The sequence below is a fragment of the Lissotriton helveticus genome, chromosome 12 (assembly GCF_964261635.1).
Source record: "Lissotriton helveticus chromosome 12, aLisHel1.1, whole genome shotgun sequence".
NCBI classification, from domain to species: Eukaryota; Metazoa; Chordata; class Amphibia; order Caudata; family Salamandridae; genus Lissotriton; species Lissotriton helveticus.
The window spans coordinates 286,710,551-286,734,159 of record NC_136073.1 but is presented as its reverse complement, the minus strand read 5'-3'; the positions used below and the strand labels follow the sequence as shown (position 1 = coordinate 286,734,159).

At 46.2% G+C, this 23,609-nt stretch overlaps 1 protein-coding gene and 1 long non-coding RNA gene across 2 annotated transcripts in view; one reads left to right on the top strand and one right to left on the bottom strand.

The window, feature by feature from the left end:
- LOC144799982 (uncharacterized) overlaps nucleotides 1-10,949 on the bottom strand; it is a 44,364-nt gene extending 33,415 nt beyond the window's left edge. The window contains exon 1 of the long non-coding RNA XR_013603912.1: nucleotides 10,647-10,949. This is a non-coding gene — a long non-coding RNA (uncharacterized LOC144799982). The remainder of the gene's footprint in view (nucleotides 1-10,646) is intronic.
- LOC144799981 (ATP-binding cassette sub-family C member 12-like) overlaps nucleotides 1-23,609 on the top strand; it is a 973,671-nt gene that overhangs the window by 675,736 nt on the left and 274,326 nt on the right. The gene's annotated exons all lie outside the window — the stretch shown is intronic.

Genomic DNA, 23,609 nt, shown 5'->3' with positions numbered 1-23,609 from the left:
TATTTTGATGATAATCTTCAGCAATCACATTTTGACCGCGATCCAGTCCTACTATCCAATTTGTTTCTCTAACTCAGAAAGCTGGGATGCTTCCCGGAAGTAGCAGTTAGCGCTTTAAAAGTAGTTTTTCATTCATTCATTCATTCATTCATTCATTCATTTAAAGCAATCTTTAGGTAGTCTTCTTTAACTTAAATCACATGTGATTCAAAGTCCTGTCCTTAAAGTTGCTTATAAGTTAATAGTCCCATTACTTACTACTCACAGTCATTACATAAGGCTTATAGACCTTCGTACTCACTGTGGCAGTCTGACTACCTCACATTGCAGGCCCGTCTACAGTATTACGAGTTGGACAGCCAGACCACCACAGGATTGCTGCGCCTCCTGGGGATCCAGGATCCTACAGCGGTCGCACAGTGGTCAGGTAGCTGGAATAAGCTGGCAGTGCCGCTGTGGCACCACCAAGCATATTATTAGTTACCTCTCTGCCGTCCCTTTCATGGTGGTGAGCATGCCATGAAAAAGGTGGTGGAGAGGCAACAAAGAGGGCCGTAACAGCACCTGTGCTGCTCCTGGGCCAGTGAGCGGTACAAAAGGGGGTGGTGATGGACGGAGCATCTGAACCAATCAAACACTCATACCCAGTCAACAGATCTGGGTTGAATCCATCACCGTTCTTTAGCCCACTTTGCCACCCCAGTTCATACATGGCCATATGCAAATCAGTCTGACCCTGTGCCTCATGGGAACAGTCCAGCCCGAACTGCCAAGCCATGCCTTCCCTGGACCGGAATCAAGCTTCCTAGGACCGGTTTCTGGCATTCCAGCCGTCTTCAGCCAGGCTTGCTTGAATCCAGTGGCAAGGTGAGCAAGGGACTCAACGTCTGAGCATACCCTGCCAACTTATGGCGACAAAGCGGTACAAAAGTGGGTGGTGATGGACGGAGCATCTGAACCAATCAAACACTCACACCCAGTCAACAGATCTGGGTTGAATCCATCACCGTTCTTTAGCCCACTTTGCCACCCCAGTTCAGACATGGCCATATGCAAATCAGTCTGACCCTGTGCCTCATGGAAACAGTCCAGCTCAAACTGCCAAGCCATGCCTTCCCTGGACCGGAATCAAGCTTCCTAGGACCGGTTTCTGGCATTCCAGCCGTCTTCAGCCAGGCTTGCTTGAATCCAGTGGCAAAGTGAGCAAGGGACTCAATGTCTGAACATACCCTGCCAACTTATGGCGACAAAGCGGTACAAAAGGGGGTGGTGATGGACGGAGCATCTGAACCAATCAAACACTCACACCCAGTCAACAGATCTGGGTTGAATCCATCACCGTTCTTTAGCCCACTTTGCCACCCCAGTTCAGACATGGCCATATGCAAATCAGTCTGACCTTGTGCCTCATGGGAACAGTCCAGCCCGAACTGCCAAGCCATGCCTTCCCTGGACCGGAATCAAGCTTCCTAGGACCGGTTTCTGGCATTCCAGCCGTCTTCAGCCAGGCTTGCTTGAATCCAGTGGCAAAGTGAGCAAGGGACTCAACGTCTGAGCATACCCTGCCAACTTATGGCGACAAAGCGGTACAAAAGGGGGTGCTGATGGACGGATCATCTGAACCAATCAAACACTCACACCCAGTCAACAGATTAGGGTTGAATCCATCACCGTTCTTTAGCCCACTTTGCCACCCCAGTTCAGACATGGCCATATGCAAATCAGTCTGACCCTGTGCCTCATGGGAACAGTCCAGCCCGAACTGCCAAGCCATGCCTTCCCTGGACCGGAATCAAGCTTCCTAGGACCGGTTTCTGGCATTCCAGCCGTCTTCAGCCAGGCTTGCTTGAATCCAGTGGCAAAGTGAGCAAGGGACTCAACGTCTGAGCATACCCTGCTAACTTATGGCGACAAAGCGGGGCCAGGGAGGGCATGTAGGGGGGCATATGTTGTACCCCCTGGAATTGTACACCTGTTCCTGCACAGTGTGGCATGCATGCCACACCATGCAGGAACGTGCTGCAAGCGCTGTCACTGCAGAAGGCTGAATTGTATGCTCTTGTGCAGTTTAGAGAACTGATGAGCTTTAGCCACTCTCTGATCTGGGGGAGTTTATCTGTTGTTGGAGAGGATAAACATTTCTGTATTTTCTTGGTTGAGTTTCAGGAAGTTGTCTGATAGTCAGTGTAGGATTTTTATACATGTATAATTTAGTCGGCGTGTGTCATCTAGAGAGGATATTTCCAGGTAGAGCTGGATGTCATCCACACAGAGGTGGTAGGGGATGTTGGCTTGTTTGAGTATGATGGTGAGGAGCTCCATGTAGATATTGAAGGGTGAAGGTGAGAACACTGAGCCTTGGGAAACCCCTCTGGTTATAGCAGAGGTCTGAAGTTGAGTTGTTTTTTTATTTGTTGAGAGCGGTTATGAAGAAATTATGTGAAACATCACAGAACCAATCTGTCAGCTCCAATCTGTTGTTTGAGGGTGTTTAGAAGAAGCTTGTGTTGGATTGTGCTGAAGGCTACTGATAGGTCTAGGAGGATGAGCAGACAGCATTGTACAGCATCCAGAGATTTGTGTATATCATCAGCTATATTCAGTATAGATGTTTCTGTGCTACATCCCTTTCTCATGCCCAATTGGTGTGAGTCAAGAAGATTGTTAGTGTCGAGGTGTTGGGTGATTTGGGATAGGACACATTTCTGAAGACCTTTTGCCAGGAAGGGAAGGTTTGGGTTGGGCCTAAAGTTGTTGAGGTCATCAAGGTCTGATCCTTTTTTTTTTAGCAGTGAAGTGACTTGGCCTAATTTTAGGCAGTCTGGCATAACCCCAGTATTCAGGTAGCTGTTCATTATCATCGTCCAGAGGGGGGGTTGTGATGTCATTGAATTGTTTTGCCAGGGAGGCCGGGAAGGGGTCTGTGAGGTGGGATGAGGGCTGTGAATTAGCAATTTTGTAAAACAACAGTGGTCCCATGCAAGGATAAAATGCAGTAACAATAAATATAGACGAGAATCCAATCTATATTTTAGAGTGACATGTCCAGCCGGACAGAGGTCACTCAAGTTTACTCAATAAACAAGTATCCAACATATAACAAGAATACCTTCCACAATGCCCCTGTGAGGTACACAAGCCTGTGCCCAACACTTGCGGGGTAAGTACAGGTGAGGAAGTGGTAGAGAAAGTTTAAAGGCAAAACAACGTTTTTCTGCTTACACATTCATTGCACAGAAAATATCAAGTTGCACCATTACATTAATTTCACAATCAAATATGTTTGTATATGGTGCATGAGCAAGTCGACGGCGTTTCGGTTCCCCTAGAGGATAATTGGAACCATCATCAGGACAAAAACAAATTATTTGCCTTATAGCACTAAACCTCAAATTGCCTAAAGAAAAATAGGGAAAGAGTAAGAAAAATGACATTTAAAAACCAGGACAAGTAACATTTAAAATTTCATGAAGTGACTCTCAGTGCAAGGTATAAAAACATACTCCTTCCATGCACAGTGAAATTATTGCGCTATCTTCTACAGGTGAAAAGACCGGTGTTGGCTATGAAAATGAAGATCTTATTCCATCTCGCAGTACGACGTGAACCGGCGAGTTTCAGCGCGAATATTCCATGCAATACGTAGTGAACAGGCATGTTTGAGCAGAGTGAGCACGGTGCTAGGGGGCTGCAGTGTCTATATAGAGCAGTGAGGGGACGGAATGACTAGGAGCGCGTGCTTACCGAGGAAGTACAAACTTGGACCCATGCGAGTCGATGCTCAGTGTGGTCCGGTACTGCCAGCCTCTATAATCCAAAAAATTACTACATGTTAGAGGTCAGGCTCCCATAAGCCGGTTGAGGGTCTAATAAAGTGAAGAGGAAGCTAAAGCTAAAAGCGAGTCTTACCGAGTAAAAGGCTGCCAGGGTCCGCGTTACTCAGTCGCAACCGGACGAGGAATGGACTGCGCTAATTTAGACTGATCAGACTCATGACTCCTATTCAAAACTTTGGAATTAGTACTGTACAACTTATTGTTCCAGAAATGTTGCCAGCAAAATATGGTTTTTGAAATGTCACTGTGCATGGTTATCACCTCACCTAAGATGGTTCTCGCAATTGACACCCCTTGTTTATTTCTATGACCATTCCCTCACGAGCACTGGCCAATCACGTTACACCCGCCCTTTCTTTTACTTCCTGGATTGAGCACAACAGCACGCCAGGGAATACCTCCATGAACGCCGATTCAGGTAAGCTTCATAGTCTGACACTGCCCCTTACTTTGTTAGACAGTGCGAGGGTCGGATTCTAATATGCTTCCTGACTCCTACAGGCTTACCCTGGCGTCGTCCGGTTGCGACTGAGTAACGCGGACCCTGGCAGCCTTTTACTCGGTAAGACTCGCTTTTAGCTTTAGCTTCCTCTTCACTTTATTAGACCCTCAACCGGCTTATGGGAGCCTGACCTCTAACATGTAGTAATTTTTTGGATTATAGAGGCTGGCAGTACCGGACCACACTGAGCATCAACTCGCATGGGTCCAAGTTTGTACTTCCTCGGTAAGCACGCGCTCCTAGTCATTCCGTCCCCTCACTGCTCTATATAGACACTGCAGCCCCCTAGCACCGTGCTCACTCTGCTCAAACATGCCTGTTCACTACGTATTGCATGGAATATTCGCGCTGAAACTCGCCGGTTCACGTCGTACTGCGAGATGGAATAAGATCTTCATTTTCATAGCCAACACCGGTCTTTTCACCTGTAGAAGATAGCGCAATAATTTCACTGTGCATGGAAGGAGTATGTTTTTACACCTTGCACTGAGAGTCACTTCATGAAATTTTAAATGTTACTTGTCCTGGTTTTTAAATGTCATTTTTCTTACTCTTTCCCTATTTTTCTTTAGGCAATTTGAGGTTTAGTGCTATAAGGCAAATAATTTGTTTTTGTCCTGATGATGGTTCCAATTATCCTCTAGGGGAACCGAAACGCCGTCGACTTGCTCATGCACCATATACAAACATATTTGATTGTGAAATTAATGTAATGGTGCAACTTGATATTTTCTGTGCAATGAATGTGTAAGCAGAAAAACGTTGTTTTGCCTTTAAACTTTCTCTACCACTTCCTCACCTGTACTTACCCCGCAAGTGTTGGGCACAGGCTTGTGTACCTCACAGGGGCATTGTGGAAGGTATTCTTGTTATATGTTGGATACTTGTTTATTGAGTAAACTTGAGTGACCTCTGTCCGGCTGGACATGTCACTCTAAAATATAGATTGGATTCTCGTCTATATTTATTGTTACTGCATTTTATCCTTGCATGGGACCACTGTTGTTTTACAAAATTGTTCCCCGAGGTCCCGAGCAGACTAATTGGGGTCCCTTGTTGTTAAAAAAAGTGAATTAGCAATTAACTTAGAAATATCAGTTTTAGTTAGTATGCTGAACATATTTCTTCTTCTGTGGATTCTGCGGAATCCTGGGATTTGGTTGCACCCATCAATCTCAGGTAGAGCGATCACTGATTGGTAGTCTGAGGAGAGAGTAGGGGAGTTTTAATCCTCTGTTATGGGGGGTGATTCCAGTGGATGCTCGAATATGGCAGTCTAGAGAGGACTCGATCATCATGATTTTATCATCAAATAATTTAGCAAATTTGTCACAGTGTACTTTGGAGACCTGAGGGGCTTTTTTGGGAGGTTTGAAGGTCTGTTATTTAATGATGTCAAAAAGATATTTCGCGTGTTTTCTTTGCATTGTCTGGGGCGTGCAGAAGAAGGCTGATTTTTCTTTCATGATGTGATTTTTATATTTCCTTTGTTCCTCTCTGAGCTGATGGAGATGGCATGAGGATGGATTTGTTCGCCAGAGTCTTTCTGCAGCTCTCAGTTGCCTTCTGTCAGTGTTGAGGTCTTCGTTAAACCAGGACATCGGCTAGATGTATCTAATCCTTTTCAGTTTCAGAGGGGCTACTTGGTCTTGGAAGGCTGAATTAGTTGAGTTATATTGAGTTGTGAGTTCATTCGTTGAGAGGTTATCTGTCATTGGGGAAGTAGTAATATCATTCTTTATTCTAGAGCAGCCAGGGGAATCTGGCTTATGTTTCTAGTCCACTGGAGAGCTTTCTTAGTATTGATAGTGTGTGGTTCTGCTTGGTTCAAGTGAAACAGAATGATGTGATGATCTGAGCAGTCGATGAGCTGTAAAAGTACAGAGAATTAAAATGGAAAGTGAAACTAGTGAACTGAATAAGATACAAGAGTGGGTAAGCTTCACTGACAAATTAACAACAATCATGTCTGGTAAATCCAAAAAAGCATCAAAACAAAAAATACCATGTTAACATCAATTGAAGTTGTCAAACTTAAGCGATAACAAACGAAAAATCTAAGGAGACTAAAAAGAACTGAGCGGACCCACCTAGAATGGGAACTAAGACGGAATATTAAGAAAGAATACAAAAAGAAATTGTGGGAACACAAAAGAAGATGTGAGGACAACTTTTGGGCTAAACTACTATACACCGCGAAGAAAAATCAATTCAAGCGCATTTTGGGGAATAATAAATGGTCTAAATCAGCCTGTTAACCCAATCACTTCAAATGCACAAGAAAATGATTGGGTCACACTACTAATAAAGAGATTCACAGACATCGAATCACCTAGTATGGAGAGAGAAAGTGCATGGAAATACCGAGGAGCAAGAGGAACAAACGGCCAATGACAGGACTGTTACAAAAAACATAAACAGCACCCTAACCCGTCATCGGACCAAAGTGCAAAATGCAGATGAAGCACAATGGAAAGGAGCCATAATGAGCTACACCTGGAATCTCAGGCTTCTGTGGCGACGATGTAAAAAGAATAATCTTGAAGGGTCGCGGAAATGGGGCCCCAGGACTAATCCCCATCCAATTACAGGTTGATAGCACTTCTGGACGTAGACGCAAAGTACTACACCTCACTAATATCGGAACATCTGATGACCTGTTCTGGCAAAGTTAAAACGGATACCACTCAATCAAACAGGGTTCAGTAAAGGGTGCAGGACAATTACAAACATCCTATTGCTGATTATAGACAAATACATCCGGAGGAAACAACAACTGCACCTCTGTTTTGTTTACCTAAACGCGGCTTTTGAGAGTGTGGACTGTTACATTCTATGGGAACAAACTGCATGCATGGAACATCCCAGAAAAAATACACAGAGGAATACTACTTCTTTATTCCAACACATGGATGAGACTAAAGCTTGGAGATGGCTCAAGCCTATCAAGAAAGATCACAACCACAAAAGGGCTGAGGCAAAGGTGTGTTCTGGCCCCGCATCTCTTTAACCTCTTCATGGCAGACCTGGCACAAAAGCACAATAAGATCAACTCTCATTCACCCAAACTAGGCACTCTATCATTATCCCACCTATCATACGTGGATGACGTAGTCCTGATGAGCCTAACTAAGATCGGCCTACGAAGGTCGCTTGTAGGAATGCTGGAATACATAGCCGACAACAAGTTAGAGATAAACACCGCAAAAACATTGCTGATCAGTAGACATCAGATGGCTAAACAGCAATTCCAATTAGAGGGAAGAAAACTAGAGGCAGCCTCTAGTTATAAGTACCTGGGTTTTTACATCGACAACAAGCATAATCATAGGGAACAAAAGGCATACATGACTCAGATGACAGAAGCCCTATCATTTTCCTTCAGGTCCTTAGCAAAAAAAGTAAAGGGGCCATCATCTAACCCCTTATTAGCAGTAATAACAGCTAAAATGTTACCGACATTATCATATGGCAGTATTGCATTATATGGGAAAGACGCCGACCTGTTAAACAAATCACAAGTGTCAATATATAAAAGAGTCTTTCAAATCCATCAGGCTGCATCCCCAGCACAGGTGAGACTAGAATTTGCAGTTACCAACAAAATGCTGGGGAGAATGAACGCAACCATTAAGCAATGGTATAGACTGAAGCAACATGCAGCAGAATTGGAACTGAACAAGGCTCTGTGGGAGGAACTAGAGAAAGACGAAAAGTCTCCCTACAACCAATATCTAAAAAAAGCATTATCAGCAACTTGTACAGGTGAGCTCTAGAAAACCAGCCTGCCCTACTCATCCTTCAAACAAGCTACTAACAAATCAGCACTCTCTGCTAGTAGACAAAAACATCCTCAGTAGGGAAAAACACACCTGGATGGTAATTACCAACTGTAAAAAACTCACCCCAACACAGTAAATAATACATTCTCTGCCTATCGAAAGTTACAACTTATGGCCCTGCCCCTAGGCAAACTGCTGTCCATTGCGGATCAGCCAAATGGGTCCACAAAGGGCCGAAAGAATGTAGATTATGCGGAAGCGGCAAAGAAGATTTCGTCCACCTAGTCTGCACATGTCCCGAACTGTTAGAAGCATGAGCCACTTCACTAAAATACGGATGTATGTCGGTAGATCGCACACGTTTTGAACGTGAGCTTTTACAATGCGACTTATACATCGCAAAGACTGTTACACCGGACGTTTTCACAACGCATGGCGTTTCAACGCCGATGCCGTGTAACCTATTGCAAAGTCTATTACCTCGCAAACTGTGAAAGCGCACACCATTGCAACGCTTAATGTAAGCACATCGTTGCGATGTGTGTTCGCCCGGCCTCTCTCCCTTCTTGTACCATTTGCATCTGTCCTACCGCAGTTTTGTAGAAAAAGCATGATCCCGCCCCATTGTAGTTGTCTCGGACTTTGTTTTAGTATTTCGTAACTGAAAAGTTTAAAGTCTGTGAAAGTGAAGTGGCGGCTGGTGACATTTGAAAGTGGTGAGGCGGTCAATTATTGCCGGCTCGCATGGCGGCAAGCGAGCGTAGCAAGTGAGCCTGTACAACCTCCAGGGCCTCGGGGGATAACATATTGAAAAAAGAGTGGACAAATGGTGCATTTTTAAGCACATTTGAGAAAGCAGGAAGGTTAATAAAGCAATACAATTGAATTATTTGTCATTTAAGAAATTGCCAATTTTTATGAGCTCTAGAGGACAATCTTTGCCAGAAGCGCCAAGGAATGCCCTACACTTCTACTGTTGCCCGTGGCCAGCCTTATGTAAAAACTCCATAGGTATGAGTCAACCTACAGAAACAAGATTTTACTGAGACAGACATGTAACTTAGAAAACCAACAGTAATAGCTCACTGTGACCCTACAGCACACAAGTATACCATGTCAGTGTGCAAGCGCTGCAAACGTGTACAGAAACAGCCAGCAGTAAAATCATGGCAGAACAGCATAAACAACGCATCGTGAATTCAAGTCACAGAATCAAATTCACACTGTGAAATAACAGCACAGCATACCCATAAAAACACATCTCTGATATTTTATCATCTGTAGTACTGAGTGATGTCAGCAGTCTCTCAGTCAGATACCTAAAGAGGCATGATTAACAGTCACAGGCGCCCTGTAACACCAATGTCGTCTTGCAGTTGCTAGCCACAACATTCAATCTGATTGTTCCACCGAAGCAAACGCAAAGATAATTTTGATTTTAGTTAAAGAACAATAACTAAAACCACAATTTATCCCTTAATGTAAAGCCTTAGAATCACTTTTATTTACATGAAAGATAAAACGGTAAAATGCTTCGAACCCATGGAACTGCATATTACTGAGACAAATACGCATTTGAGCATTTGGAAATTTAAAAGCAGCACATTATAGGATACAGACCAGGTCTAGTGTAAGACTCGAATGTCCAGCTTAGGTCAAGGAAGGCTAGATTTGGCTCCATGCCAGCTTTTTGGGATAACCTCTGCATCTAAAAAATATCAAATTATTGTAGAAAAAGTGTGCCTTATGTGAATATCCCGAAAATCTGGCATGGATCCAGTCTTCCTGGACTCGCGTGGGACATATAGAGTGAGCTGGGGGCCTACGGTTCCGGCACTGTGCTCTGTGGCAGATAAACGGTGGCCAGTGTTACCAAACAGCATGTGTCTTTTAACCACAGAAACCGGTTTCATGTTTTGCAACGAGCGACCAGGCCTCGGGCCGCTGACCAAAAACGTGGAGCGAAGGTCAGTCAATTTAGACAAAATCAATAATAAGCACACAGACCTTCCCACACACAAGCACACCGGCCTCGAACTAATAGCCAGTGCAACGCGGGCCTGCCGGAAACTGCAGCCTGAACATGACAAGTGACTGGCTCCTTCTCCGGCCGTCCCGCCTCTGCAGACACCAGCCTGCTTCATTATTGACTCTTCCCCAACCCCACAGCCTTTCAAGGGGTGCCGCCAGATTCTCAACATATCCCTATTTCTCCACACACGTAATTAAGTCTGTGAATATAGACCGGACAGTCACGCCTCCAGTCTCACTTCTTTGCTATAACTTGAAGTTGAAACATCAATGACAACGCACCCGCAGGGTAAACTAAAACTAACAAACTAAACTGTTCATTAACAAGAACATCGTTTGCGCAACACACTACCCGAATCAATATTATCAACCACACTCTTTCCATGCAAAACCCGTTACCGCAGACCTGGCGCTACACCTGCCGCTGTCATAGGCGCATCGGCGTTCTCTGGGCGCTCGCCGCGCATTAGCCACGGAATATTTAATTAAAGTTACCTGGGCAGGCTGGGTCACTGGGTGTCCATCTCCCACGCCGAGGAAGCTGCGCGGTAATTACAAGGAGCGGTCCCTCGAAGCTTCTCAGCTCAGGAGATGCTGCGGGCTGTTCTGGGGCAGACTAGTGTAGCATAGCTGTGCAGCCAGGCCTGCCAGACACCTCCTCACTCAGCCCGTGGCTCCATCAACAATTCACCGACAGTGTGACTCAATGACTTTGTGCAGCGAATACGTGGTACACACACATTGGCCCCGTCTCCGCGATAAGAGCTGGTAACTGGATCTGCGGCTGCCGCCAGGTTGGGTTACAGCCACTGCTGATCTTTGAATCATTAGGCGGCTGCATTGCAATAGCGGCTAATTACTAACTTTTGGAATAAGAAAGGGCGCAGGGGCGCGCAACAGGAAAACTAACCTTGCCGCCTTCACTGGAGCGGAAATTCCGCCCTCCGTCCTCAGCCAATCCTGGCGCTGCTCCACACAGGGCATGGTTGCTTTCTGCCCGCCTGCCCATTAGGAGAGCGAGGTTTCGCTCTTCTAATTGGCATGCGCAGGCACAAGTGCGCATGCGTGGGTAAGGCTGAAAAATGTGCCTCCGTCCCCACTCATGCGCACATGTTGCTGCCTGCACCAGACAATGTCTTATGCCTGTCAGTCAACATGACACAGGACCGCCCACCCCCTTCAGACTCTGAAGGGGGTGGGCGGTCCTGCATCATGCTGACTGACAGGCATTTTCCCCTCGGCCTCGGCGTCAGTTTGAACTTAAGTAAACTCAGTTTACTAAGGTTCACAGCAGCAGTACACCGAGGGAGCTGCGGGTGCGGGCGGGGGGGGCAACGCCCCCAATGGACGCACCGCCACGACAAAGCAACGCTGAATAGAATAACACGCTGAAATGTAATGTAATATTTAATCCTTGCCTGACTTTTGCATCATAAATAATTTACATTTACTTGGAGCACTGTTGTTTTTCCTTCTATACGTTTTACTCAATTTTCTTTAGGACCAAATATAATTACGATGCAGTGAAAATGTGTCTGCCTTAGCCAACACGCAAGTAACAGCCCAAGCTGTTCCATAAGCAAAAGGAAAACTTGTGTGAGATAACTGTTTTTTTCCCCATCCCTTATCACCGTTGGCCCGCCATTACATTGCGTGACAATGCATCATCTTGGCAGGAGAGACCCCCCCACTCACCCATCTAGTTTTCAATAACTGAGAAACTATTCTGGTTAAAATAATGTCACACACACAAAAATGAGGTTACTGTAAAAGAAGATTTGGAAGACAAATTGTGGCTGATTGCATTTAGGGTGGGTGGATGAATGATGAGTGGATGGATGGGTGGATGGATGAATGATGGGTGGATGGATGAATGATGGGTGGATGGATGGATGGATGAAAAGGTGGATGGATGAAGGATGGATGGATGGAAGGATAAAGGGTGGGTCGATGGATGGATGGATGAAAGGGTGGGTGGATGAATGATGGGTGGATGGATGAATGATGGATGGATGGATGAAAGGGTGGGTGAAAGAATGATAAGTGGATGGATGAATGATGGATGGATGGATAAAAGGGTAGGTGGATGAATGATGGATGGATGGATGAATGCATGATGGATGGATGGATAGATAAAAGGGTGGGTGGATGAATGAATGATGGATGGATGGATGGATGCATTTCCCTATGTAGCACACATTGCAAACCTAAGCCAAGGATCACACAATGTAGACACTGGGGGCTGCGGAGATTCACCCACATGTTTCCTAGCTTTGCAGTCTGATTCGGAACCCTATTTTCTTGTGGCTTCAAGACAGATGAAAGCTGCAGTTAATCAGCGTTCCATCCTTGTGACCAGTAACTTAACACAAAACAGGTGTCACCAGACACAGCAGAGGCCCCATAAACTGAACTGCCTTTTCACACTTTTTAAAATCATCATCCAACTTCATGGTACTCATGTTATTAACCACAGAAGAATTATAGAGGCAGTCTGCCTTGCCAAGGTTAAGTCACGTGATCAGCAAGCTAAACAAACATCTTTGCATCAAGTGGACCCGGAGCCAATCAGCTCTCTTACTGATGCCGCCACTTAACCTAAAGCAGCAAAAACAGGCTCAGTGGACGTCATATCGAGGCCAGTAACTAGTGTTTTGGCAGCAGCTGATTTGTGTGGAACAGGAAATGTAAAGCTTAGACTCCGAGTTAGATTCTGTGTCCAATTACAGCTCTATGAATAGACAGCCAATTATAGGTGTGTGGCCCGAGCGCCGAGCATGGTAACTAAAGACGGGGGAAAGACCTCTGAGACCACCCTACACAAACTGTCTAGAATGAGGTGAGATGACATCGGACCTCCGGATAAGATCCGCCCTCACATCAAATGCTATGTGGAAAGGTGAAAAGAGGAACACACTACCAATGCAGCGCCTGGAGGCCTCATGTGAAAACAGCAGTGTGAGGGCAGCTGGTACGCCCAGCTCAGCATCCTCAATGTGGTGTGCACCGATGTAAATTCCCACAAATCCATGAAGGCCCAGCCTGGCAATCCAACCAGAAGTACATTAACACGCAGGAAAACTTTAAAAGTGGAGGCCTTGGCACAACGCAGCAGAGGTGTAAGTGACACGAGCATCTGTAAAGAGACCGCATTAAAGGTAAGGTCTGTTTGTGCTCCTTCAGTCATCATCACTTTATCACGGGGGCTGTTCCATCGGATTCCCTGCTTTATGAGCTTCCGTCCCACCATCACAGTCTTTGCCCCTTCATCATCACATTACTTCTGTTCACATGAACCGCTTCCAACATGCTCAACAGGGGTTCTTAAGTGATTCCCAGGCCTTTCGGGGAGGCATCCATGGATCTCTAGTGTTGAGACCTATTGCAGAATAATGCAGCTTGAGGAACATTCCAAGGCTCCTAGTCAACATTTCTCACCTTCCCTTCCAAAAGCGGTTCTGCTTAACGCCCAATTTGCAGTAAAAAAGGTTTTGAAATTCTAGGCAGTGTCCTTATACGTAACCTAATTACAACAGGGGGTGGTGATGGACAGAGTCTCTGAATTAAGCAGAGTACTCTCACCCAGTCAAGAGATCAGGGCTAGATCCAACACCGTTTTTTAGCTCATTGCACCATCCCAGTTTCAGAACCTGGCTGTATGCAAATTAGTCTGTCCCTGGCCCAGTGCATCATGGGAACAGGGCAGACCAGACTACACAAGCCAATTCTTACACTGGGAAGGAAACAAGCTTCCGGGGACCGGTTTCTGGCATTTCAGCCGTCTTCGGCCCGGCTTGCTTGAATCCTGATGGTGCAATGAGCAAGGGACTCACATCTGAGTATACCCTTCCACGCTTAGGGTGGACATAATTATATGGGCCAGGGACAGACTAATTTGCATATAGCCAGGTTCTGAGCTGGGATGGGGCAGTGAGATAAATAACGGTGATGGATCAAGCCCTGATCTTTGGACTGGGTAAGAGTGGTCTGCTTAATTCAGACACTCTGTTCATCACCACCCCCTTTTCTGAATCCTTATACGTAACCTGACCTCTTATTTCTGAATTGGACTTGGTTCAACCACAATTTCCTCCCACTGTTAGTCATATTGTTCCGCATGATGGTGCAGAGGGAGATCGGAACATTGCATTTCACTAATGAGGTAAATATTGTTTATTAGAAACCGCTGCATAATTAGCACCTTGTGACATCACCATGAACGGGCAAGTGGCACGCACAACAGCAATAGCACCTAGTGACGTCACCATGAACAGGCAGGTGCCACACACAACAGCGGTGTGAAATGTAGTAGTGCCGTGACCATGAACTCCGTGTGCGTGTGTGGCAATGTTTTTGTAAGTGCTTTGAGACAGCCTGCACATCTTACATGTCGCGTACGGCCTTCCTTGGTTCTTGAGCCCTCTCCCCCTGAAGTGGCATAACAGAAAATGAAGGCGGGCAGAAGTCGCGCTCCCCCTGAAGTTGCATGGCAAAAAATGAAGGCGGGCAGAAGCACTACAATGCTTCCCGTTTTTTAGGTCGAGGACCGAAAGGCTGTGCTTGCGCAGTCTCCGGGAGGAGATTTAATGATTTGGAGTATGGGGGCTTGAACCCGCCTCTCTCCTCCTCTCTCCTCCATTGGCTGGCTTCCTAAACAGAGGCCAGCCATTGGAGGAGACAGGCGTCACTCCAATAAAGCCCCGTCTCTTTCGGATTCGGGGGCGTGTTTTTTTGCGTTCTTTCGACTGTGACATCACCCGTCACTCAGAACACGCCCCCGATTCCGAATTTTTCGGCCACCATTTTTTTTCTTGTTTTGTCTAGAGATGTGGTCCTTATTTTCTCGATCAGTCCGGTAGAGCTTCCCCCTGCAACTTTGGCACATAAGTAAGTGGATAACGTGCAGCTCTCCGTGGAATTAGGTGTGTCTCCGGCTTAAGGGAATCCGGGTGCGCGAGGGACTTCGAAAGCCGTAGCCTTTGCTACACCCGCACCGCTCACCGCTTTGAGAATTCCCAGATATCTTTCATGCATTACCTCGGGAAAGGGAGGCACGTGTCTCACGCAGTAATGTGATGACAGTTTAAAGGACAGTGTGACTTAGGGTAGAGGGTTATGTAACCACAAGGGTTATCCAATCATCACGGTTATCGTACTTATCCCTGGCTCGTCGCCCAGCTGGCCTAGAGTTCACATCTGCACGCAGTGCGCCAGGAAGCCGGGATGCCTTCAACATCCAGAGAGGGTTCGGGGTGTTTTGAGGCTGGCAGTGCCGGCCTGCCACTTCCTCGGAGGAGCTGGAGCAGAAACGTGCGTGCGCCTGCCACCAAGGAGCAGTGGCATGGAGGTGGAGAGGCCTGGAGAGCCGAGCAGACGTGCGCAGGCCAGGGGAACCCCCCCCAGACCTCCAGTCACAAGAACCCGCCGCTCACCCTTTGGCCCCGAGACACATCTCGGGAAATCCCTGTTTCACCCGGGGCCTCATCGCCTTCCCCATGTTAGTGGTTTTGCACTTGACATTGCTTTTTTGGCTCTGCACGTTTCAGCTTCTTTTTAAAAAAACTTTTCAGCGAAAATGTAAGCAATAAATGTTCATGTTTTATTAGTAACAAAAATACGAGAAAAAATGGCAATGAGGTTTCAATTATTTTTCTGAAAGTGTTTGCGAAAAAATACCCGGTCGGCAAGTTCCAAAGCTGTCAGAAGGCACCGAGCCCCATTTGTATCACGGGGATTCTTTCACCTGTGGGACTCTGTGGTGAGAGGCAAGGACAGAGATTTACTGTTGGCCGGTAATTGCACCGATCTTGCAAGGCTGGGAAGGTGTGCATCGGGCACAGTCCTATGAAGCACCTCCTTTGTCGGTCCCTGTCCCGCGCTCCCATGGCTACCTCCTTGGCAGGTCATCGTCCTATACTACACCCCCCTCCCCCCTGCAGAGCCACCAGCCGTCAAGCCTCGGGTCCCTGAGTAGCGCCGGACATTTACATGCTCCTAATGTGATTGCACACACCGCGCAGAGCCGCAGACGGGCCCCTGCCCGGGGCGCTCTCCTCCGTTGCCTTTGTACTGTCAGACTCGGTAAATGTTGACAAAGCAATCCAGGCAAAAATCTATCGTGTCATTCAGAGCTGCCCCTGCGCCCCCTCACCTAATCCACCGCCCCCACAGCCCCCACCCCAGAGTCTGCCATGGCTCACCTTCCCTGCCAGGCTCCCCTCATCCCTGCTCCGTGGGTCCTCACAGACCCGCCCCCCCGCGTCACCTCTCCTCCCCTCCCCCTTAGCACCCTCTCGCCCTCGGTACTGTGGCCTGCGGGTGTTAGCCAATGTACTTTTAGTGTCTTTCCCTCTCCGGTGCCGCCTGTGGGTGAGCAGTTGTGTGTGTGTGGCTCTGGGTGTGTGTGTGTGGCTCTGGGTGTGTGTGTGTGGCTCTGGTTGTGTGTGTATGCAGAAACGGATGGATATGGGTGTGTGTGTGTGTAAGTGCGTGCCTGCGTGCCGCTGTATGTGTGTGCGCATGGGTGCATGTGTGAATGCATGCCTTCTTACCATGACGTGAGTCTGCATAAACACATGAACGGCTGTGTGTGTGTGTCCATGGGTGTCTGTGTGAATGCGTGTTTTCTAACCATAGTGTGTGTGTGTGTGTGAGTCTGCATAACTGCATGGACGGCTATGTGTGTGTGCATGGGTGTATGTGTGAATGCATGCTTTCTTATCATGGTGTGAAGTATGCATAAATGCTTGTTTACTGTCAAGCTATGTTTTTCTGTAGTTTTGCAGTACAAGGTACTGGTAGATGCAGTGACTGTCCTTACGGATACATTGATTTTCAATACTGTAAACCAGTAGCTTGCAGGAATCCGTTTTATGTATTACAGCATACTCTGCTTCCTGTCTCTTTGTAGAATCTCGGTACATTAATAAACGTGATTGAGGGTTTGCAGGACTGATAATTTTGGGTGGATGTGGTGTGGGTCAGCAACCTTTCCCGGGCCTGAAGAAGTAAAGAATGCGGTAGTCATGTTCTGTTGTGCTGCTAGGAGTGGTGCAGTGTGGATTGAGTGGGATAAATGATCAGATGTTGCAAACTTACTGGTCCTCTCAACTGAGTGTAAGCTGCATTATCTGTTACCAATTCTGGTTGCTACACTGTAGGAGATATAGGGCCTTTTTGTTTTCATCCAAAACGTTTGAGTTGTACCTGCTTTTTTTGTCTTTTTGGAATTCTGATGGATCGCTTAATAGGTGACTGGTCTTGAGTTTTTGCGCATGGCATATGTCAAATTCAATCTAATCTGTGTTAGAGACTTGTCTGTTTTTTATTTTGAGTTTTAGGGTTCCTGAGCCAAATTGTGATCCGGTGATTGTGTCCGCCGTTTTCGTGCCTCTGTTTCCTTGCTTATGATCTGGTGATTGTGCCCGCCGTTTTCGTGCCTCTGTTTCCCTGCTCGTGATCCGGTGATTGTGCCCGCCGTTTTCGTGCCCCTGTTTCCCTGCTCGTGATCCGGTGATTGTACCCGCCGTTTTCGTGCCTCTGTTTTCCTGCTTGTTGTATGTTGAGCTCTTCCACTGAATAGCTGCGGATTCAGCATCTGTTATGTGCTTGCACCCCTGGCTGTGCTTGCTCCCCTGCCCCCTGGCTGTGCTTGCTCCCCTGCCACCTGGCTGTGTTTGCGGGCGAGCGATTAAGCTATTGGCATTGTAAATGACAATGCCATTTATTTAACGATTAAGCTATTGGCAATGTAAATGACAATGCCATTTATTTATGATTTAAAAAAAAAAAATGTCATAAGCAATGCCAATAGCTCTACCTTTAATAATGCAGAGACCATTGCATTGTAAATGCTTGTTGTAAATGCTTTATCATCGCGTTGTCATCACTAGCGATGTAAATGTCAGTGCGCCGTTGTAGCATGCGTTATTAATGCATGCGCTGTAAAGCCGCCTGCGATGCGAAAGTCGCGTTGCAATGGCACTGCGTGGAAACACCCTCGTTGTAACGGGTGTTTCCCCTAAAATATGCCATGAACATAAGAGGAATAAGGACGTGCAGATCTGCAATTATAGCAGGCTTGGACCCAACTGACACCTTACTGAACTGTCAATTAATAAAGTTTCTTACCGTACACGAGCAAGCATTAAAAAATGAACTTCGAGCTACTGCACGCTAGCCTTAAATAGGACTGACTGGTCTTGAGAGAGAACTTTGTATTCTGAAGATAATGGAGAGCAGGGGTGAGAACATTTGAAAAATACTCCCTTTCGTACAGCGGACTTTGACTTAATTAATGTACCGGACTTATTAATTGTTAATCTCGTATTTTTGCAGACATCTGTATATTATTAAGTGATCAACTAACTGTTTAAATACATTTTTTATATACACTTGAGTGTTAACAATTGCTAAACAGAAGATTTTTACAATTTTAGGATACACAAAACAACTTTTTACTGTTGTTCTCAGCTTGTTATAAGAAATTGTAATGTTGTGGTTTTAATTAACTGAAACAATAAATATTTTGAACTTTGAACAGTCGACTGGGAGGATGTTATCAATGGTTATCGCTTTGGGATATATTGGCATGCAGGGTTGAGCCTCTGGTATGGGTTTGTTCTTTGCAGTATTGGATAAGTCTATTACTGAGTTAGAGTTCATTTAAGGATTTGTCATCATTTCAATGGAGGTTGAAATCACCTAGGGCTATATTATTGGTACTGGAGAGTGAGCAGTGAGTTACAAGGTCTGAACCTATGGCGAAAGCGTTGCCAGTTGGGTGATAGAGGAGACAACATTTTTTGCTTTATTGTTTTTCATTATTATAGTAGTGCTTAGATATTCAAATATGCTGGTGATCAAGGTATCTGTTTCCACCATAGTGATACTTTTCTTGTGGATTATGCATAAGCCACTCCCTTGGCAATCCTCTGTCTTTTATGATGATTGAGAACCCAGGAGGGACTAGTAGATCAAGGATTGGGTATGATGATTCATTAAACCAAGTTTCTCTGATGAATTCAATATTGATGTTGTGGCTGAGGATGGCTTCAGCTAGTTTAGATGCATGCTTGGATGCAGATCTACAGTTTATGAGCAAGAATTTGATATTTCTGCTGCTGTTGTACTTCTGAGAGGAGGTGCCATGGGGAAATTAGTGTGCTGTACTGGTAGTCTGGCAGTGTTTCTAGATGGTATAATGCCTCTCCCGATACAAGTGATCACCTGAATCTTGGGGGTGTTTTTTTTCTTCTGGTTGGCGTCAAGTGATAGGTTTTGGCTAGCTCTGTTGCCTTATTGTGGGACATCCTGGGGCTTCATTGTTCCACCTGTGAGCTTGGTTGATGAGAGGTACTTTAATCCAGCTATTTGATTGTGTTTTAGACAACTGAAGGGATAGTTTGGTGACAGAGAAAGGCGAGAGGTGTGGGCAATGAGCATTCTCTGGATACGTTTTTAGGTTCATTAGGGTCTTGTTGATACCCAGCATTGCTTTCTCGAGGTAACTTTCCATAAGACTTCATCACTCATTTAGATCGATCGTGGGTATTTGGTTTGGTGATGAGGGTGTGGAAGTGTTTTGCTTCGAGTTGTCAGGTGTGAGGTATTGTAGATTCTCTGGGTGGAGGTCAATGAAAGGGTGATCATAGATAGCATGTGTGACTTTCCTGGTAGGTCAATTGCAGTGATCGAGTTGTGTGAACATTGGGCTAAACCAGTCTTCAGTTTGGTGAGAGGTGATGTCTCTCAAGGCATGGAGGGATGGGAAGTGGATTCGTGATTGATTGGGGGATGGGTTATCAAGAGAATACTTTGGTTGGAGAGAGGGACTGGAGTTGATGCTTTGATCTGTTCTGGTAGCTGAGTTGGGTCTATCTGAGTGGTCCTTGCTCGGAGTGCAAGGATGTGTGTTGTAATTGAGTTGGATGTTGGTATCAGACACTGTTAGAGAGGAGGCTGACTTTATTACTGTTTTGGTACTGCATAAATATTTCACAGATTGCCTCTAAGGTAAGCCTGTCTGCTCTGTGCCATAGCTACCAAAGGGTTGTGCTCAGGTTTATTTAGTGGCCTCAATGATTCACCCTAACTAGAAATGAAGTTATTACTAAAGGTGGGTCACCACTCCTCTTAACTAATATTCCCAATTTCTTACAGCAGTAATGATGGATAGTTTGTTCTCCACATAGGTATTCATAATCTGATGGATGTGATTCCTGCCTTGAAAATTAAGAAGCAAATCAAAATGGGGTTGGATATCTTGACCATACATCGCATGATACAAAAATACCATCTGACAGAAATATGCAGTCCCACATATCGTTCACAAAAATATCTCCCAATTGGAGTTAATGTCTGAATGCACTATCATAAAATTCAAATTCATCCATAGCAATGAACTTCTCTGGACCCACAGGGAACCATTCAAAATAAGAACATGTTGGTTATCGGTAGCTTGAAGAAAAGTGTTTGGGATAAGAGAAAAAGAGAGATATGAAATATTGTGGAGAACTAAAAACAAGATTCATATATTTGATTACTTATCACCTAATAGAAGCACCTAAGATATTCCGCAACAAATCATAAACCATAAGAATATCCCTATGCCTCAGAGTCTTTGTGATATTGGTGGAACTATAACATTCTTGAACCTTACACATAAATAATATCTATGTAATTCATATTACTTGAGTTTTGGTTTTACCTCAATCCTATTTCTGAGAAGTGTTGGACTTGGCCCTTTTTGCAGGGTCATCTCAGAACTTTTTGCCTTCCTCCTGGTATTTTGTCTGACCTGGTGTTGGTGGTTTTAGGACTCCTGGCACTTTATCACTGCTGTCCAGTGTTAAAGTATATGTGCTCTCTATGATAAACTTGGTAAGATTGGTCTACACCTGTTTGGCATATTTAATTTACCTATCAGTCCCTTGTAAAGTTGTATCTCATATATCCAGGGCCAGTAAATTAAATGCTACTGGTGGTCTTGCAGCGCTGCTTGCGCCACCCACCAAAGTAGCCTTTTAAACCTGCCTCAGGCCTCTGCCATTGCAGGCCCTGCACGCGCAGTTTACTGCTGCTGTGACGTGGCACATACAGTGGGTGCCACGTCTGTGACTCCCCTTTTACTACATATCAGTCACCCCTAAAGTAGGCCCTAGCTAGCCCTTTGGCAGGGTGTGCTGTAGATAAAAGGTAGGACATATGCCCTAACTGTGTGGCATGTCCTGATAGTGACAAATCTCATTACTGTGAGGCTGCCCTCTCAAAGGAGTGCATTGGGGATTCTCTGATATGTGTTTCAGTGGTAATTCCTGAAATGAGAGGGGTGGCATGATCAGGTTTGGTATGTTTGGAATAGTGGTAATAAATGATGCGTAATGGTGTTCAGAGATTTATTATAAATGTTTTAGAAATGCCACTTTTAGAAGTGGACATTTCTGTGTGCTATGTGTCTTTGTGCCTGCCTGTTGTGTATTGCATGTCTGGCTCTGGATGACAGGGGCTGGGGAGGTGCAGTGGCTCCAGAGGGGCTGGGTGAGTCAGCACTAGGCTGAATAGGCAGGTCTGCATTTGGAGTAATGGGAGGAGTAGCATCTGAACATGAATAGGACTGTGCCTGTTTTCCACAATGTTGGTCAGTCCCCCTGTGGTGTGTCTGGGTCCAGAGCCTACACTAACAATGGGGACTGTTGTGCACTTGTTAAGTGCCCCCCAGAACTTGTTTTGACTTGGTCCAGCGACATGTGCCAGGGCAGAACAAAGACAATATGGGATATAAATATTGGGGCTCTGACCCCATGTAGAGGAATTTGTGCTTATGTGGACCTGAAGGAAAGACACTACCAGGAAGTGCTGCTGTCGGATCCAGCTGCTGTCTTCTGCTGAGAGGCCCTGTGTGCTGGCCTGCCTGTGCTCAGCCCTGCCCTAGGGGGTTTCAGGAGAAGAGTGCTGACGGTCTTGTGCCCTCAGGGGGGGAGGCAGGCTGAGCGCTTTATGGAGTTGGCTCTGAACCCAGCGCTGGTGAGCGCCCCGCTTTCCCTGCATTCTGTGGTCGACTGCAGGTGGCGGTGCTTGTTTCCTTGGGGGCCAAAGCGCTTATATTTTGGAGAAGCTCTGTGTTTGGCAGATTGTTCCTCAGGCACAAGGGGAGCCTGTTTGGCCATCAAAAGCTAAAGGTGGTCGCTCGTCAGTCGAGTGAGCGCCGCTGGAACTACGAGTGTTGCCCAGCAACCACGGCAGAAGCTTTTCCTGGTTGTTGGCGGGGTCACAGAGAGTGGACCCGATGGAGACTTTGCTCCGTGTTTGGGAGCCGCTTACCAGCGCGCCAAGCCAGAAGGCCCTGTGCCCAAGGGAGACTGTTGCTCTGTGCCTCCATGGCCCAGGAGGGTGCGCGACCGAAGGGCTGAGGGTGCGACTGGCCCCTAGTGTCAGAGAAGACAAGGGCTGCTGCCTCGAACACAACGGACTGCCCCATGCACCCGGCAAATGCAGCACAGAGGGCATTCTTCATCCCCGCGACGTATTCAGGCACTGTTGCCGTAGTGGTGTGGGCAGGTTGTTTTGGGGAGCAAGACGGGGAGGCAACCTTAGGAGGGCCCGTCCCAACCACCCGTAGTAACCAAGCTACATTTCAATCGTCGTGGGAGTGCTGATGCTACAAGCGGAGCAGCGGGATCATTTCCTGGTGCGTGTGGCACTCCCCACTCCCGAATTTTGGTGTGAGGCCCCAGGGCCATTCTTGGTGCAATTAGGCCTAGGCGAGACCTCAATGAAGGCCCCCGGGTCCCATAGGAGAAAGGCTCTCTGCAAAATTGCTGAATCTCCTGTAGTAGGCGGGCAGGTAGCCCAGGAGCCTATGCTGGGAAACCAGTTGCTACAGGTAGCAGGAGCGCCGGCGCCGCTCCTGAGTGTGGTAACCACTTTTCTAGGTTACACCCTAAGTGCAGTGATGGTGTCTCAGCAGAATGTTTTCTTTTTATGCTGTGGTGGTAATGTGTGCACCTAGTAAGTGATTACTGTGCACTGCTGATGATGGTGGGCAGGATGGGTTGTGATGATGTACTGCACTACTGCTGATTATGTTTTGCATAACATGCCATACTAGGAAATGCTATTATGTTAATGCCACATGCTTGATGCTTAATGTGGTGTGCTAGACGCACCTTTACCAGTAGTTACTGGTTGTCTTCACTAACTGTGAGTTGTGATGTATGACAGCAGCCCAATTGGCCCTGTAATGTATATAATACCTGTAAAGTCATACCAAATTCCAGGTGGCACAGTGTATATATGTGAGTACGTTCTAATGTGTTTTCTGAGTAATACAAATGCTATTTTTACATAACCTTGTGTGGAGTTTCTTATGTGGTGTGCCTAGTGTGTCGCTGTTGTGTGAGTGTGTTGCGCAAACACTTTACACATTGCCTCTGGGATAAGCCTGACTGCTCTGCCAAG